This window comes from Condylura cristata, unplaced genomic scaffold (genome assembly GCF_000260355.1).
Source record: "Condylura cristata isolate star-nosed mole 26May11 unplaced genomic scaffold, ConCri1.0 scaffold00017, whole genome shotgun sequence".
Classification (NCBI taxonomy): Eukaryota; Metazoa; Chordata; class Mammalia; order Eulipotyphla; family Talpidae; genus Condylura; species Condylura cristata.
This window is the reverse complement of record NW_004567118.1, coordinates 40,049,309-40,062,531: the sequence shown is the minus strand read 5'-3', so window position 1 is coordinate 40,062,531 and position 13,223 is coordinate 40,049,309. Positions and strand designations below refer to the sequence as shown.

General features: G+C 53.1%; 1 protein-coding gene across 1 annotated transcript in view; it reads right to left on the bottom strand.

Annotated features, from left to right (window-relative positions):
• TMEM132E (transmembrane protein 132E) overlaps nt 1-13,223 on the bottom strand; it is a 55,170-nt gene that overhangs the window by 41,731 nt on the left and 216 nt on the right. The window lies entirely within an intron of this gene.

The window sequence follows — 13,223 nt, the reverse complement described above, 5'->3', positions numbered from 1 at the left end:
CTCCGGGGCAGGCGGGAATCGAACTCATGCGGAGGCGGCTTTAGATTCTCAGTGCTGTGCTTTAACCCGCTGCGCCACCAGGGAGGGCCATAGTACCCATTTTAACTTGGACATCTCACTTCCTAGTGGCTCCCTTGTTAGAAAGGGTGTGGGGAGGGGAAGGGACAATCCTTTGGTTTATTGAGTCAACAAATCCGTACCACGCTTCTCTGTGCCAGGCATGGTCCAGGTGTTGAACGCACAGCAGCGAACTAAAGACATGTGGCCCCTGCGAGCAGGGGCTTCCATCCTAATGGAGTGGGATGGGGGGACATAAAACCACACAGGTGTCAGGTGAGAGAAAGGAGGGGCCAGAGGGAGGTGGGCCCCTTTTAGGTGGGGGGTGGTCACTCTGGCAAGATGCATTTGAGTGTCCACCGGTGGGGGAGGGGGCGGCGGGGCAGGGAAAGGCCAGGCCCAGTGGCAGCAAGGCTCATGTCCGAGGCTTGGGGTCTGGCATGCTGGAAACAACTAGATGAGAAGCGGAGGCAGGGTCAGAGGTGTTGTCAGCGAAAGGGTCAGATTGTGCCAACCTAGTAAGCTGGCGGAGGGACTCTGGCTTTCTCTGGCAGTGAGGCAGAGGGTTCTGGGCAAGAAGTGACTTGATGGGACCAATGGTAGAATGGTGTCCTGGCATGAGGAGGAGGAAATCGGGGGGACTGGAATGGCCTCCTGCCAGGCCTCAGGAGGGGCTGAGTAGACTCTCAGAACAAAGGCTGTCTTCAGGGTCCAGGTCACCAGCCCCCAGAGCAGAAGGGCTGGGGAGATAGGACAGAGTGGGGGAGGTGCTCAAACACCTTCTCACTTCTGAGGGAGCACTTGTGGGGAGCGGCTCCTCCTGCCTATCCAGGATGGCTGCCACTTTCCATGAGCGGGGCTACTGAGGGGTGCCCAGGGCGGCAGGAACCGAGATGTGCTGCTCTCCACGCAAGCTGCTCAGGGGATTTCGAAGATTTAAAACAAAAAGAGAAAACAAGAATCTAAAATACCTCATTAATCATATTTATACTGATTTACATGTTGAAATGCAAATCTTTGGGTTATACTGGTTAAAATATACCGCTGTTTCTTTCTACCTTTTCTCATGGGATAACTAGCAACATTTAAATTACATAAATCTAATATGGGGGGCTGTTTTTCCTCTTCTTGGACTGTATTGCTCCAGCCCAGAAACTTTGATCTCAAACAGGGAGGTTAAACTCCAGCAGGGAGAAAGGATTTATCCCAGGGGTGCACAGGTGGCTGAGAATGTCTGTGCAGAGAGAAGACCCAGGAGCAGGTGGGAGGCGCTGAGCAGGCAAGGGGCCCTCACACACTGTGGTGGTGGCTCGTCTGGGCTGAGGAGTAATAACAACAAAAGGTTACACCAGCCCCACATGAGCGGGTCCTGTCTGTGCCAGGGGACTACCCCCTGACCCCCAAGCCCTACAGGCCGGGTTTGCTTTTCTTCCTATTGTTTGCAAGCGAGGGATCTGCGATTAAGGAGGGAGAGCAAGAGGCAGTTCATAGGCCTGAGACTTGGAGCGCTTTCAGGTGGCAAGGTGCCTCAGTGTGAGGGTTTAGGGAGGCCTGGGATCTTGTCAGAGACATTAAATCCCTGGACAGTGGCAGAGGAGTGGGCTCTGGAGGTTGCAGACAGCCTTTAGGGTAAATATGCAAACACTGTGCCCTGGCCAGCTAGGCACGACCCTGGGGCCCTGGCGCTGTGCTGGGGTCCAGCTGCCAGACGCAGCTGTGTCTGTTCCCCCTGGCCCATGAGAGAAGCAGTGGGAATGGAAGGCGAGGAGGAAGGGAGAGGCTGAGGCAGGCAGCTGCTACTGCTGTTTTTAAAACAAGCAACATGTTGCTAGGAGGCATCAAGGGCAAAAAAAAAAAAGAAAAAAAAAGACCCCAAACAAAACAAAACAAAAAATCCAACCACCAGCAGACAGCTCTCCGGGAAGTCTTTGGCACTGTCTAAAACGTGCTTCCGGGCAGTGGAGTCTGGCTTCGGGCAAGGAAGGAAGGAAACAAATCGACCCACAGTGTTTGCGAGTCCCTCCGGTGGGCACGCAGGTTTTGTTGTAGGTGCTTCCACACACGCTGAGGTATCGCATGCTTGCAGTACCCCAGGCTCAGAGGGAGCACACTATCACCCCATTCTGCAGACAGGGAAGCTGAGACTCAGGGAGACAAAGCAGACAGGTACCCACAAGTCACCCTAATATCCTGCAACAGGAAGGACCCTGTCTGCATGACTCCACAACCCAGTACCTCTCTCTGACATGACTGGCTCTTCAGAGGCTTCCCTGAAGCCCAGACATTGGCAGCAACCCCGGGCAGGTCTGCCCCCCAAGCCTCTGGCTTCCAGGATGGCTGAGGCATACGAAGGGAGGCTGGGCCTCCCTCCATTAAAAATTGTTAGGAAGGGTTCTCCCTGGTGGCACAGTGGGTTAAAGCACAGCACTGAAAATCTAAAGCCGCTTTCGCATGAGTTCGATTCCCGCCTGCCCCGGAGGTGACCACATGGTGTGGCAGACCTCTCCTGACCCGCCCACTGCTCCCTCAGTGGTGTACTTCGTCAGTCTGCCTGTTCTGCTCCCCACTCTGTCTCTGGTGAATCCTCTCACCGCCCCTGAGCCTCTGGCCTGTAGCCCAGTTCTGCATGCACAAATAAATAAACCTTAAAAAAAAAAAAATTGTTAGGAAGGGGCCCTCCCTGGTGGTGCAGCGAGTTAAAGCAGTACTGTGAAGCCATCCGAAGCCACTGCAGCAAGTGCCCAGGAGGGTGACCCACATGGAGCAGCAGACCTCTCCTGACCTGCCCGCTGCTCCCCTCAGCAGTGTACTTCGTAGATCTGCCTGTTCTGCTCCCCACTCTGTCTCTAGTGAACCTCTCCTCCCGTACTCCCTCCCCCTGCACCTCTGGCCTGTACCCATGTTCCTGTATTCATAAGTAATTACATCTTTAAAAAAATAGTTAGGGAGACCTTGCCTATCTTGGTTCTCCCACTTGACCACTTTCCCCAGGACTCTGACTGTACCTCAAAGTAGAGACAGTCTATCCTCACCCAAGAGGGTCAGAGTCGGCTGTTCTCTCCGGACTTAGCTGCTGAAACAATGGAGATAGTGCCAATGCTGAGCCTTCCACCCGGGGCTCTGTAACCCACACATGCCCTCCTGTCTATACACATGGAAACCGAGGAGCAGAGAGGTGAGCTCAGGCTGCTTGTAAGTGGCAGAGCTGTCACCCACAATCAGACGCTTCCCCCCGGTTCTCACAGTGGATTTTTGGCCATGTGGTGCTACCTCCACTGATTTCCGAAGTCACTTCCTACCCCAACATGCCTCACTCCCAGACCAGCTGCTGCAACAGCTTCCTTCAACATTGCTTCCATCTGAATTGCTCCTGACCAAGGCAGTGCTGAGTGCCCACTTCAACCATGTCACTGTCTCACTCCACAACTCTCAATAGCTCCCCAGTACTCCATGAAATATAGGGTCAGAGTTCTGAGGGCTCTGAAGAAACCATCTAGGTGAAGAACTGCCTGTCCCCTGCCTTCAACCCCTATTCTGCCAATCTCTCGCAAGCTTGGCTCTCTTCCCCTCCATTCAGAGCTGCGAGGCCAGTATAGTGTTTGCCCTGTGTTTCTGTCTTCCCAAGATAGCAGATGCTGACTGATTAGTCTTCAGAGTCAGAATCCTCACATGGCACCTCCTCCATGAAGCCTCTCCTGATCTCCCCAAACGTTATGAGTTTCTCGCTCCATTTTATATCCCTTCCAACACGTGTCTGACTGCATTTAACCAGGATCTATACAAACGTGGCTCACCTCCCCAGGTCACTACTTTTGAAGCTGCTTCTGGGACAGAAACCAGCTAAGTGTATTATTACTTTAATACATTTAGCACAGTGTCTGCCATGTGCTAACAGTAGGCAGAACAATAATATTGATAGGTATCATTTTGAGACACTTACCATGTGCTAATTACTCTTCTAATTTGCCATGTTATAACAACTCATTTAATCTTCACAACAACCCTATAAGTTGGGTATTTTTACAGTCACTTGCAGGTAAGGAAACTGAGGTGCAGAGTGGTTAAGTAACTTGCCCCAAATTGCACAGGAAGGGATGGAGTCTGGCAGTTTGGTTTCAGAGCAGAGTACAGAGAAAGGGTAGAGGAAAACAGCTATAAGCACCAAGCCAAAACAGAAGGGAGTGGACGGTAGGCTCCAAGGGAGTGTAGGTCCTGTTGCCTTGCACAGGACATAGTACATAGTAGATGCTCATTTAATAGAAACGATGCTTACGATGACTAGATAGTTCAATAGTTGCTCAGACCGAAGGGTGGGGTCAGTGAGCGCTGAGGCAGAAAAGTATTCCCAGGTAGGAGACTTGCAGTCCCTCAGGGGTGAGCCCAACCTCTGCTCTATGCCAGCAGCCCCTGCTTCTCAGCATCATCTTAATGCCAACACCTTTCCCAGCTCCAGCCTCCTTTGCCTGGTATTTCAGATCTCTCCTGCACGTGGCTGGTGGCTGGCAGTTTTTCTCCTGCTGAGAACAGCCACTGAAAATTGAGATCATTTCTCTGCTGTGTTGGCAGCTGAGAAAATGGCAATTTTTCCTATTTCCAATCCAAGAGTTCCTTCCTATCGGACAAAGGTCCCATAGGCCTGTCTCTTCCTGGGACAACAGGGTGGGGGTGAGTGTGGGGTCGCCTTGGAGGAGGTCACCTCCTTGGCTAAGAGGCATGGGTTGCAGCGTTCATGGGGTGACAAGGCACTGGCCGATGGGGGAGGGGCTTTGATGAAGCAGCTGCAGATATAAACAGCTACAGTTCGAGACATCAAAGCAACAGGTGACTTGGAGTTGCTGTGGGGCACCCTGGGATCCTGGAAAATTAGGGTTTTCATTTTCTGAACACATGGGCTTGCCGACATCCTAGCTGTCATATCTGCTGCATCAGACTGTCCAAATCTGTGCTGGTGATCCCCTTGCCCCCAGCAAAGTTGTTGTAAAGGCAGATAATTAGCTTAAAAGTCAGAATGTTTGCTGAGTGTCCTAAATGCCCCAGCAGAGAGAGAGACCACAGGCATTTGGCTGCCATCACAGAGGTGAAGGTGGGGGGTTTGAGCAGCTGAGGCTATGGAAACAGCTGGTGCTGGGCCCCACTGTACAGAAAAGAGGCGGGAGCCTGGGGAGGAGACCTGGCTGGCTCTATGGCTAGCTTAGCTGGAAAGGTCTGGAAAGCAGCCTTACGAGTCCCTGGCTGGTCTCTGCTGCTATGCGGTCTGCTCCCACACATCCTGGTCTGTCTTCACCGTGGCTGTGAGATCCAGTGGCAGGACAGGCAGCCACAGCCGGGACTATGAGGGGCAAGGGCTGAAAGAGACTGTGCTCCCACGGGGCCGGTACCTTATCACGGCAGGTTCTGGAGCCCTGCAAGCCTGGAGCTACAGATCAGTTCAGGTTACTCCTGCTCCAAACCCTGCTGTGGCTCCCTATCTCACTCAACCTACAAGTCCACTGTCCCCCAAGGACCTCCCTCGCCCACTCCAGCTCCCCATCCCCCCATCCCACACTGTGTTCTAGCCTCCTTGATGTTCTTTGAATGCTCAAAGACTGGTCTTTTTAGTCTGCTTAGTTTTAATACTGCACAAGCCCTCCCAAAATACACACATACCCTCGGAGTTTCTAATCCCCCTTACCCTTTATTTTTTTTATTGCCTTAGCCCTTGCTGGTGTCTAACGTATTATGTAATGTACTTATTTAATATATTTATTATTTACTGCTCTTTCCCCACCCCCACAAAATAGAGACAGCGTAAATAAGGGTTTTTTTAAATTGTATTCACAGGTTACGACTGCCTAGAACACAGCAGTATATATGTCACTCAAAACTGAATATTTGAGTGACAGGGAAGGTGTCTAGCATACATGCATGTCCACAAGTATACCTTGAAGGTTTCACTTGGCAAATCGTTAAATGCCTCCTTTATTCCAGAGATCACGATAGAACCCAGGAATAGAGAGTCTGGGAAAAGGGCACGTGCCTCCTAGTTCCACTGAAGTTCCTGCCAGCAGCGAAGCCAGACAGCACTTTATAAATAGGACAAACTGGAGATGAGTTTCAGGAGATGGTAGTGGGTCTTTGCTTATGTGACAGAATGGGCAACACTCTGTCCTGAAAGCTAAGTAGGTGATACGGATGGAAGAGTGTTGTGATCAGAGGGAACAGCATGCACAGAGGCTCTGACATGGAAAAGAGCAGGATTCATCAGAGAGGCGAGAAGAAGCTAGAGAGCAAGGAGGAGAGGGACTCAGAAGAGGATTGGAGAGATCGGCAAGGTCAGGTGGGGTGGCCCTACCTCGGGTGTACAGGACTGGTCTGTCTGTCCATGTCTATGTTTGTTCCCTGCATGCACAAGGCAGAGAGGAACCCCTAGAAGACCTCTGACCTCAGGGCCAAAAACCTGATGCCAAAGCTGGTGTGAGCCACTGAGCCTTGGCTCAGCTCTCAGGACAACGGGATGGCAATTGCTGCCTTCACCTAGTGGCCACTGAGTCACATGAGGCTGTGATCTGCGCTCCAGCGGACCCCGAGCACCGCAGGCCCACGGTGTGTGCCACTGCCGTGCAGGTGCGCAAGCGCAGGGCTGGGCTGCTGGTTCCCACCGCTTGCTCTGCCTCCGTTACAGAGAAGCCCAGAGTGAACTGGTCTGCCTGTTGCCTGTCGGTGGGGCCTCACCTGCGTGCATAAAATTCAGCTATACTGTAGACACACACAGAAGCGTCAAAATGGGTTTATTTACAAAAAGGGGAAAGGAACAGGAAACAACAACTGGAATATCTTACCGGCTGGGCAGACTTGGAGCTCTGGTAACAAACTGAAAGCCCCAAGTCACCCAGTCCGGAGAACGGTTTTCCGAGTGATAGAGCGAGAGACACAATGGCGCCCTATTTATCTCCCAAAGTCCCAGAATGCCTGCTTAGCTCGGCCCTTGGGGCCTTGCAGTTCTCTCCCTGGTACTGCTGGGAGTTGTAGTTTCCAATCACTGGAGTAGGGGGTAGAGTGCAAGAGCTGGAGTAGGGGGTGGGGCCCACAAAATTCTGCAGGGTTCCTTTAGGACATCCTTTCCCTTAACACCCTGACGAGTCTGCCACATCACCTGTACTGAGCTACCAGAAATACACTCACTTCTGGCCCAGAGCCAGGGGCCTGAGGAATAGAGGGGAGGCCTGCAAGATGGGATCCTACAATCCCTGGGCAAAAAGCGGTTGCTTGTCTCTCCCTGTCAGGCCCTCCCCGTGCAAGGGGACAAAGGTCACATCTGAAAGCTGGAGCCTTCCTGAAGATGAAACCGAGTGCCCCTGGTCACACTGGTTATTGCCCTGGGGGAAGAAACCTTTGCCCTCTTCCCCTTTGCTCCTTCAGAGAAGCAGAGAGGTTGTCAATCAGTGAGACCACAGCTGATTCGTGTTGAGGGAAGGGTGTTGGGCAGCCTGTGTGTGCCCAGGCCAGAGTGTGCCCTGCAGCGTTTCGGTGTTCAGACCTGGGTTTTTGGAGAATGGGATGCCTGACCAGTTTGCATGACCTCCCTGGACCATTCTGAGTCCCATGCTCTATCAAGGTGACCCTGGGCTCAGCACTTACCTGGCTCTAAGGGTCCAGAAAGACGGACCCAGAAAACAGATAAGCTGAGAAACTGCATCACCCAGCATACAGTGCCCACTGCGCCCAGTTTGACCTGGACTGGAAGTCACTCAGGAGACCATGAGAGTAACCAGTTTCTTATCTTCACAGGTCAAAAGGTGTGGGTCAGAATCCCACAGGAAGGATTCACATTTGATCAAAAGCAGAACTTTCCAAAGGCAGATAATTATCTAAATAATTTAGGCAAGGAGGGATTTTCTTTTATTCCTTTTTCTACCTTTTTCTGCATGGAATTATTCCTTCTTGCATTCATTCAATTGTGCAACCAGCACTGAATAATCCAGGTAATTGCTTTGATTTTCTACTTCACCCTGCTGGGTTGTCTGTCAGCCAGCAGGGCCTGGGGCAGAGGTGGTTGGGAGGAGGAGCTGAAAGGGGCAAACAGGACAGAACTCTTGGCTGCGTCCTGACCTGGGCTCATCCTGCTCCATCACCGCACTGCCTTGTGCTTCAGTCTCCCTCGCTGGCCATCCACTTGTCCTTCAGAGACTGGTGCAGTAGCTAGCAGGGTGAGCAGAGCAGGGTGCTGGCGCTCCCTGAAACGTTGCCCCATTCGTGGGGACTGCTGGAGTATGGCACAGCCAGCTGAATTGATGATAAGGAGGCCTACTTTTCATTTAAAAAGACAGAGCAGGAAAATAGAGAAAGAAATTTATTTTAAAAAATCCCCCACAACTGGTTCATTAATCTCTTATTAAAATTCTGTGCTGAGCGCTGGCAGGGAAGAAGTAAGGAAGACCCTGGGGAGGGAGTGGGGAGGAAGAATGGCATCCACGTGTTAGCATCTGCTGTGGGCATCCGTGGAGGGAGGCATGGATGGGTTTGCAGGGAAGACAGAGGGGGAGGGAAAAGAGCCTGCTCCATCACAGAGAGAGGGTGAGAGTCAGAACGGGGTGCAGAGCACTGCCTGTCTCTCTTGTTTGGCCGAGGAGGTAAACAGGAGGCAGAGAAGGAGTGAATTCCTGTGGCTGCACAGCAGGCTGATGGCAGGAGTCAGAATCTGAGCCATTCTCCTGAGGACTCTGGTTTCAAACTGCCTTGAATTTTAGAATGGAGACTTTTTTCTCACCTCTCCAACTGAACTTCAAGCTCATGAAAGGGACCAAAGATCAGGTCTTCAAGCCCTGCATGTTACCTCTGTAGTGTTTGGCAAGGTTGATTAACGCTACTGGTGATTGATTATCTTCACTGCTAGGCGCTGGAGGCTAGCTGGAGGCCAGAAGACCAACTTTGGATGAAACCACAGACAGGGGAAAACAGAGGTGGTGAAATCTCTGCCCAGGGGCATGGAGCAGACTGTCAATCCAGGGCTCTGGTGCCAGCCCTTGTTCCAGAACAAACTGGCAGGATGACCAGAGCCAATCCCTTTCTTTCCTCCTCCACATGAGGGTTGGATTTGGTGATTCTGGGATGGACAGTGTTTTGCTTAGGGTCACAAAGCCAGACCCTTCCTCTCCATAACACTTGGCCCCCTGTCCAAGTCGGTGGGCAAACCCTGGAGGCTGGAGTTGGTGCCTCTCAAGGTCTCAATTTCTGCAGCTTCACGAGCCCTCTCTACAAATTTCAGGCCTGGGGTCTGTACGTTCCCTACAGCACCCCTCCAGCAACCAGGGCTTGGGAGATGCCTGGCTCCCACTCTGGAATTCCAAAGTGGCTTTACCTCCCACTGCCAAGCACTGAGCCATCCTCAGAATGGATTCCAGTAAAGCTCATTTTCTGCCACCAAGTTTATAACACATCCCCACCTACTGGTCTTAAACATTAACAAGACTATGCGTGGCATAGAGATCCATGTGGCCAGAAAGAAGATGGGGGTGTGAGGGGTTGGCCAGCATCCTTCCTCAGAGCCGGCAAGGCCCTCACCCCCCAGGGACTCCATCCTCCCGCTGCATCCATCCTGAATCTCCAAAGGATGGAGAAGGAATCCCCAAGGCTTGGGGACCTTAGGGGGCGGCATAGGAGGGCGAAGGAAGTTGCTGGGCCGAGGACTGTAGAAGTGGGGACACCCACATTTGAACATACATTCAGAACACCAGGGGATACTGCATTCACATCCTGTGGAACTATGTTACCGCCAAGCACCAGATGCTGCATCCTGTATGTGCCACCCAAAGAGTGTGGTATGACTCTGCCCCTTGTACCTCCTTATACTCTCCCTGGTGTCTCTACTTGTCTCCTCCACCTCCCCCTTTCTGCCCCACACCACTGAGTTGCTTTCAACTGTACTAGTAAGGTGCCCAGAGTTTTCTTCCCACCCCATTCATTTTTTCTGAGCACCTGCTATATGCCAAACACGGAAGACTAGGGCACAAACAAAGAAGACGTGGCTCCTGACATGAATACAAGTATGTGGGATAAAGAGAGGGAAACACGTAAGTGTGCCCTGCACTCTCTTCACATACACTGCAGCTGGTGAGGCATGCTGGAAAGGCAACATGAGGGGCCACGTGACCACAGGAAAAAGAGCACTGACTTCTGTTGGGGAGGGTAAAGGCTGTTGTGAGAAACCAAAGGGTAATCTAGGTAGGCTTCCTGGAGGAGTTTGCAATGGGTTTCTTGGAGACAAGATATATAATAAAGAAGACATAAGGAAAAACTGTGGGTACAAAAGAAGAAAAGAGTAAGGGGAGAAGAACAACCAAAAGAAGTAAAGAGTAAGGGGAGAAGAACAACCTTTCCTAAGGTACATGGAGGGTGGAGGGACGGCAGTAACCTAGACGTTGAGAAGCAGATGAAGAGCAAAAAGAAAGGCCTGGGATGACAGGGGCAAAATGTATATCCTTGATCCTATAGGAGATGGACATAACCAGCTGCCCAACACATTCAACTACCATCCTGCTTCCCCAAAATCCTCTTCAAAGTAAAACTGGAACTGAAAAACCTTCCCAAAGACCGGCTGCAGAAGAATGGCCTTCGCAGATGTTCTCTGGCAGAAGCCTTGAATATGGGAGCAAAGAGACTGGTGATCGGCAGAACGGGGGCTCTGTTCACCCAATGGTGCTGATATCTGCCCACAGTTCCAACCAGACAGTGAGCGGAAAGGGATGGGCTAGGGCTACACTGCTTGGGAAGGTGGAGAACACAAGACAGGCAATCCAAGGTCACCCTGCCCGATGGCACCAGAGGCAGACAGAAACTCAGGCTGTTTGGCTCCCAATCTGGCTGTGTGGTCAGAATGGCCTCAGTAGCCTTTCCAGCCAGAAAAAACTGCAGCCCTCCAAACCTCCTGAAACACAGCGTCTTCGAAGAGCCCAGAAATTCCAACCAACTTGAAGTGAGACTGACTCACATAGGCTAAGAATCAGGCAGTCCTGGGGCAGGAAGGACCAGGGAAGATGGGTCTTGGGGGTGGGGCCGGGGGGTGCAAGAATGTCTGTGATTCTGGCCTTATACATCGGGGAGGTCCCCAAGCTTTCAGCATTTGAGGAAGTCTCTCATTGAAAACAGAGAGACTAAAACATAGAATGGTAAAGACTTTAGCACTCAGGGAAGGAGCTTGGCAAGGGAGCCACAGAGATGACCCATCTGGAGGGGGAAATGCCCACTCAGGGGTCATCCAGCCCGCTTCCACAGATATCTTCCTGTGATCCTCAGCTGTCCCTGGGCCCTGCAGATAATGGGCATGGGGCTAAGCACTGGCTGCATGGGGGACAGAAAATAAGCCCACGGTCCTGCCTGTACCACTCCAGGACTAGCTGGGCACCAAGATAACATCTAAGGAGAAAAGGAAGCTGGTTGCTAATGCTCTGAGACCAGAGCCAGGACAGCAAGGCCCCCTTGGAGCTGGGTCTCACAAAGCAGGCAAGAGTCTGGCAGGCGAGGGAGAGGAAAGGATCGCGATACCTGGCCAAGGGTGAGGACCGTGGTAGCTGGAACCTAAGAGGAGGATCTGAGCTCCAGGAAAGCAGTTGGGTGTTGGGAAAGGAATTCTGGCAGGAAGATGCTGGAGCTGGAAGAACCACGCCTAGACCCAGGTCTGAGCATCTCCATTTCCTCAGCTAGGCTCCTCAACTCCCTAGGTTCCAGCCTCAGGGTAGGGTCACCAGAGCAGCCCAGCAGCTCCAGCTCAGACATATAAAGCCCACCTCCTCACCCGCTCCTGGTGAGCTCAGATTTCTGGTTTCCACTTCTATTCTCCCTCCTCTCCCTTTCTTCCGATAAAGAACTGTGGTTGTCTGGCTAATGAACTGAACACAGGACAGACCCCACCTACCCTCAATCAACCCTTGCCCCTCCCACCCCCCAGCAAAGAAGACCCAATCTACCCCTAGAAAGAAATTAGACTATCCTCCTTCCCTTCACCACCCCTCCCGCTCAAGTCCTCTCCACCCTCAGGACCCTGGACCCAGTGTGCATTCCTTCCCTTATTCCTTCAACCTTGACAAGTGCACCTTGGTCAGGGGAAGAGAGGCTGCTGGTTAGAGATCTTGGCTGTGCTCATAATGATTTGCACAGGTTCCTAGGCCAGGGCAGATGTGGGCAAAAGCTAAGCTCAACTCACAGGTCCTCTACCAAAGCAGAGTCCACCCCCTCCAGCTTGTCTGAGGCTCACCCCTCCGTGTGGGGCAAGGAATCTCTCCTCCCCCCAACACCGCAGACCCCCCTCCCTCCAACAATGTTCCAGGCCTCCGGGTTTCAGGTTAGAAGGGACAGAGGGCCTCCCTTCTCTCCCGCTCTCTCCCTCCCGACTCGGTCAGCGCCCCTGGCCTCCTGGAGCGCCTCCAGCTTGCGCAAGACCCACTGCAGCCTCCTCCCGTCGGATCAGAGTTCCCACTCTAGGGGTGTCCACCACCCGTACCCCTACGGTCCCACAGAAAAGCACGCCAAACCCCGACCCCTCCCTCTCCCACTCCCTTTTTAGAGGAGCCCGGGGCGAACCTGGGGAACAGACGCAACAGATTGCAGAAAGCTAGAGCTCGAAGCCCGCTCCCTCCGAGAGCTGCCTGCGGCCCCAGCCCGCGCCCGCTGCCCAGACCCCGCCTTTCCGGCACTGCTAAGGCGGCGATTTAGATGCAGCTCACAGGACGGCGGGCGGGCAAGAGCCGCCGCTGCTCCCCTGGCTCCTGTCAGTCCACTTCCCTTCCCGGGGACCGCCGCAGGAAGCGAGACGGCCGGCAGCGCGGCCCCGCACCAGCCTGTGCGCTAGGGGCGGGGAAGACACGATCCCCGCGGATCGCAACAGCCCCCAGCCCCTTCGGCTGCAGTGGAAGAAGTGGCAGAAGGGGCTGCCGAGACGCGATCTGGCGGATCCCTCAGATCCCTCCAGATTCCTGTGGGCGGTCACGCCCCCAGACTCGCAGGTTTGGCCGCCGCCGCCACCACCACAATCACACACACACTCCCTTTTTCTGGGCTGGGATCGGACCCCCGGGCGGGGCCACTACCTCGGCTCCAGAGGAAGGGCTGGGGGCTGTTGGTAACTCGAGCTGCGGCCCCAGATACCAAGCGGGGAACGGAGGCTGCGTGTGTGTGTGTGTGTGTGTGTGTGT